The sequence below is a fragment of the Balearica regulorum genome, chromosome 1, assembly GCF_011004875.1.
Source record: "Balearica regulorum gibbericeps isolate bBalReg1 chromosome 1, bBalReg1.pri, whole genome shotgun sequence".
In the NCBI taxonomy this organism is placed as follows: domain Eukaryota; kingdom Metazoa; phylum Chordata; class Aves; order Gruiformes; family Gruidae; genus Balearica; species Balearica regulorum.
Window position 1 is genome coordinate 187,549,190 of NC_046184.1, and position 6,000 is coordinate 187,555,189.

The following is a 6,000-nucleotide window of genomic DNA, read 5'->3' on the forward strand; positions in this document are numbered from 1 at the left end:
GAATTAAGGTAAAAGAGAATTCAAAATATGAAGCAAGTTTTAGTCCAGAATACCAGAACCTCAAGAAAATAAAGGAAAATCAAAGTTATTCCAAAACTGCATCTGTAGGATGTAGATTTGTTCTTGAAATGACTGCAAGTAATTGTTAAAGAGAACTAAATTCCTGTTTGGCTGATTATCTGTTTTGCATAAATATTCTGGAAGGACCCTAGGACATTACCAATTTATCACAAAATAAAAAATTACTACTTACAGACAAACTTCTGAAGTTTATTTAAAAGGGCAATGTGACTTTTCAAGTGTTGCATATTTGCTTTTGCATGTGCAAAAGTAACAACAAGAAACAGTCTTTGCAAGTGCATCCTTTCTTAACAGAGAAATCCATGGTGATGACATTCTTAATAAATTCAGTTCACATTACTGTAATGATGTTTGTCTAGCAATACTTTGGGAATTACAGTTAGCTTTAGCATTAATTAATTCTGTGCAATTTTCATGTGTTATCGACATATTTTACATCCTCTGCTGGATCCGAATTACCCCAGGATAATGGAAAATTTTTCAATGCATGAATTTTCAAAATGCCTTTCAAATACAACAAAGCATACAACAAAGAAAAGCAATCTCTTGGGAGCATCAGCATGCAAGATGAAATTTCTAGTTCATAATCTGCACCTATGTTTCCTGACTAGTAATATGAAATCTTAAAATAAATTGAATGCCACAATAGCCAGATCCTTGTCTCATGGTTATAGCAAATCATTAAGAACTAGGATTTAAAGTTCATATTCTAGAAAAGGCTATCTGGGAGAGGAAATGAAAGTTGTGATCAGTTTTAAATAACTCACATGGAAACTTCTGATCGACTCTCCTAGTACAATGAACAACTTTTGAAGCTTGGTGATTTGTGTAGCTAACGTCAACCCAAATACCTTGGTTTAACTATCAAAGAGGGAAAGGCATTACTTCAGACACACAGAAGATAAAAGTTAGAAGTTAGGAGAAGAAATTAAAAAGCAGCTGACTGTGAAGTCTCTAAAAATAAGCTGCCAAAATTGCCACAAACAAAATATGAGCAAAGACAAAATCTCACAGGCACCTATACTGCACTGCTTGGCAGCAGGGGTGGTTTATCTCTCTTTTTTAATTTGGCATATTCCAGACCCGAGTCTGCAGCAATTTATCCATTCATACCCAAACCATGTTTCATTTACTGCTTGCAGTTCCTATAGCTCAGGACAGCAATGGCAGCAAGTGGGACAAAGACAAGTTTCACGCAGGAGGTGAGGTGTCAACATCCATGCTGCAGAGCACATGGAGGAAGGGCTGCCGTCTTGGGGTTTCACCATCCTAGGGATGCTGGAGCCCCTGGCTGACCTTGCCCAAGATGAGATGGAAGAAGGACAATGTGGCAGCAGGAACCTCCACTGAGAGAGCGGAAGTACCCTGTGACAAAACAGGTGGTGGGGTTAGCTATTATTACAGAGTTGTGATTATTTAAAACAAACTCCCTTTTCAGACTTTTCCACGGAAGGGGAAGAAGGAGATGGTGAAGCTGAGAAAATACCTGGTTACACATGCACATTTGGAAGCTGTTTAATAAGGGCAGTTACATTTAATAACCAGAGGCACACCATCACTTCATCTGGATAACAAATGGGCAGGACTTGAAAGAAAATTTCGCTGTCCCTTTGTTGCCATGACAGCCTTCTGAAAAATATTAGGCAGGAGATAACATAGCCATCAAATTCAGGATGTGGAATTCCAATAAGTCAGGATATTGTCTGATAGATGAGCTTGGTAATTCAATAAGAGCTACTGTCTTCAAAAATCATACATACATAGACCAAAGCTGGTGTGAAGGAAACGCAGCAAACTGCTGCATGCTCCTGTTCAGTCCTCCTGGAAAATAGTGACACAGAGGGATTAGCAGCAAGGTTTTTTTGATGTAGTCTTCCTTTTAATGACCACATTTAATATTCAGATTTCACATTGAAAGTGTCATTCTTTCACACTAGTTAGATTTTGGTCTGATTTCTTATGTTTGAACACCCTTTAGTGCTGAACAGACTTGTTCCTCACTCAAAATGATCAGTTATTAAGCACCAATTTTGTAGTGCAGGCAAGTAGTCTGAGACGTGCTCAGCACAACAACCCAATGAAAGGTAAGCCCATAGGCCAAACACTTTTCTCTCACAGACAAGTGGCTACTTAGGGCCAGGACCCAAGAGAGGACTTCTGCTCTTGAAGTACTTACATTGAGATGGAGTATCCCACTGCCAGACCAAATATTGTCTGCCACCTAACTTCCAATTGCATCTTATTTTTAATAAAGGTCAGCACCTACAGCTTTAATTCACATTTAGAGTGAGCCCAAGCATGTGTCCCACAAGGCCACAACTCTCAAAACCTGCTGGACAGCCAGCATCAGATTTCTTATGAAATAAATTAGCTGCTGCTCTACCTCTGTCAAAAGCCAGAGGGTAGTGTGAGTGGTTTGGGCAATTTTCACCCGTTGTACCATCATTTAGCATTAGAGTGCTGGGCCGGCCTTGAAACTCTAAAGAGGTTTGAAGCCATATCTTGTAGAAGGGTATTGCTTGAATATAAGACCATAGGCTAACGGTGTAAGGACAGTGTGCACTCTCATATCCTCCCTCCATGAGACCCATGCCTGTGCAGTCCAGGCTACCCCAAGCCAGGATGGCTCAGCTGCAGATTGACGTTCATGGTCCCAGCTTTCCAATTAATTTTCAGACTTCATTTGACATGCAGCACAGGACTCTCCCCTTCCTGTTAGTGACCGCCTCAGCTTAGGATTAGTCTAAGGAAAAGCTCTAAGCTTCAAGTCAGAGAGTGACACCAGGCCAGTAATTCCTCAAGTCTTAGCTGCACTGTGGCATATCTTCATGAGGAGATGTAGAGCAAACTTCCTTCCTTCCCAGGGTTCTCTTTGAACCCTGCAAGGCCACGGTGGAACTGAACCTGGGACTTCAGCTGTAGCCTATAGCTTGATATCTCACCATGTAGTCAAAAGCAGCAACACCAGCTCATCTCATCATCTTGAGGGAGGAGCATGAGCATTACATCATCTTATAAAGAAGGATATTGTCGCCTATCAGGCCTGTGGCCACCAGTACAGCAGAAGTGCTTCATTGAAGCTTGAGGTCAGATGTCCAAACTCCAGACAGGTGTAACTTTTCAGGCCAGCTCCTGCCTGAGCATTTCCTGAGATGTCCTCTAACTCCATCCCAAGCATTCTGCAATGAGGGGGCTTCTGCTATTTTGGCTCTTCTCCTGATGCATCTTAGTCTATGCCTATAAAACTCATTAAAAAGGACCAGAGAAGGATCCTTGCTCCATGTAGCCCTCTGTAGAGCAGAATGACCACAACCACCCAATGCAGCACTCAACTGGTCTTCATGTCTCACCTCAGTGACACTCAGACAAAATTATTCTTCTTTTTGTGTGTTTTGGCAGTGCAAAGTGTCTGAAATGTTGAAAATGCAGCCCAGCTGAGTGGTGTTGTTATAACGTGAAGCTAAAAGTGTGTGTAGCAGGTTATAGAGTGTGACACAAAGGTAGCTGTGGGTGCTGGGAGGGGTAAAGCTGTTGGAGATACTTGGAAGGGCTATATCTCATACCTGCTGAATACGGAAAGAGATGCTTGGAGCGAATCATCCCCAGCAGCAATGTCCCACCATTGTCTTGAAGAGGACTTACTGGCATTGTCCAAAACAGAGCCATGGAGTAATATAATGCAGATGTGTCCTCAGCCTCTTCATATACAGCATGAAAACAGTGAACACACATTGCTGGATTTCACTGCTAGGATCTGGCATGATGACGTTAGACAACGCAATGCCCAACTTTCAGCCAAAGCGATCTTTCACATCCTTTGCAGTCCTACAGCCACTCTAAATCCTAGTGGAGAATACTCACTAACTTTGAGAATCATGACACTTTTGGTAGTGTGCTTTTATAGCTGATTTTGCAACTGAAGTTTTGGCAGCTATTTTTTACCACTTTGGCCAAAACCTGTAAATGATTGAGACAAAAGCTATTACTTTTGCAGCTGTATGCGCTTCAAGCTGCTGCAAACACCTGATCTTTTCTTCAGTTCCCATAAATCTGCTAATTGAAAGAGTTATGAACTCTAGAGCACAGACAGGACTGTGGGATTCCTCTTTTCAGTTTGATATCTATTGGTGGCTGTCCAGGAGTGTAAATCTTGAAGGATAAATTAGAGGCAAGACTGGAAAATGTGAAAGAAAAAAGCTCCCAAAATGAAAGTGTCTATACCATCCCAGCAAAAAAAAAGAAAATAAGGACATGAAGGAGCATCACCTTGTAGATGTTGTCCCTCTGCAGTTCAATGAGGCCTGATCCAGGCACTGATTAACATATGAATTTATTTTACAGCCACAGATGAAATATGATCCTTTCCAGGGTAGAAAACAACAGGAGATCACAATGGTCCTGAAAAAAAAAAAAAAAAAGACTTGTAAACAAAAACATCTACTGGGATCTGGCTGCATGAATAACAAATTCAGAGACATAAACCAGGCCAGTGAAACCAAACATGTGCTACTTGTAGCCCCTACACAGAACTGTGTACTAAGGCATATCCAAGGTACGACACAACTTATTTCAAATTTACTGAACATTTCAAAGCCACAAAAAAAACCCAGGTTAATACATTTCCCAGTTGCTAGGATCAGAAGATGATGAATTCAATCTTCCTAACTGCCTTCCTCCCCCCACACATGCTCTGCCACATCATTTTCTCCTATGCAAAACATACGCTGATTTTGCAGAAGGCCTCATATTTTCTAAAGCCAGCTCTGCAGTGAAAACACACAGCTTCAGCGCTGAACCAGAGCTGTGCCAATGGTCTCTGTCAAAGGCAGACACCAAGCCAGCAGCATGAAACCTTCTCAGCTTCAGGTGACTGGGGGAGGAGGAGAAGTCAGAGGTAGCCTTTGTCCTCCTGAGAACACCAGTCTTTTCTGTTCTTAGGGACTTCTGCATGCAGGACAAATGAACTGAAAAGATTGTTTCTTCATGTAGGCCATTCTTCTATCATATGTCATCTAATTTCACTCAGTTATCCTTGTACTGAACCCAGTAACTTGCTTTTGGCTATGACATATCTTCCAGAAAGACCTTCAGTGCTAATTTGCTAGGCTAGTTCTTTCCCAATGATGAATCACCCTCCCCATTAAAAGTGTATATCTTACATCTCTTCTGATTTTTAATTGAAATTCGCGTGTAAATGTTGCTTCAGGTTCCGGTAGCATTAAGCCAATGAATCACCACAGATCTGATCCAGTGTGACAGCTCCTACGTGTAACAAAGAAATCCACAGCCTTTTGAAATGCAGAAAGCTAAATGAAGAAATGCTTCTTATATATCAACTCTACTGGCACATGAACCCCTGCACACTGCACTGTGCTAACAGCATTCCAGGTACAGGCAAGCATCAATTAGGATTTTTTTTTAATCTAATCTAGTATCATAGTCAAATATTCAGGAAGGCAAATGCTAGTAGAAATCAATCCCAAATAGAGAACTTTCAGTAAGAGTTCGAAAAAAGACAAAGACAGTATCACATAGATGCCTGAACTTCAGGCTGAAGCTATGAGGACAAAATGATAGCATTAGTTGTCTCTTTATCTTGGATGGTTTGAAAACTGTATTGGAAACTACCCAGTGCTTTCACAGAGTAGGCCTGAACACTGCAGTTCATCTTCCTCATCTGCCTACTCATCAATTTATTCTGTAAACATCAAGGGAGTCTAACATGAATCCCTCAGCTCTCTGGACTGGTTTCTTGGTTAGTCATGCTAACTCCTTTTGTCAAGGCAAAAATTGTCAAAAACATATTCTTCCCAGAAAGCTTTGACTCATAAGGGTTCTGCTTTCCTCATTTTGAGGTCTGCCTGCCTGGCCCAGCCTGAAGAAATCAGGGTCCTTGTGGTTTCCGGGGCTGTGAATGCA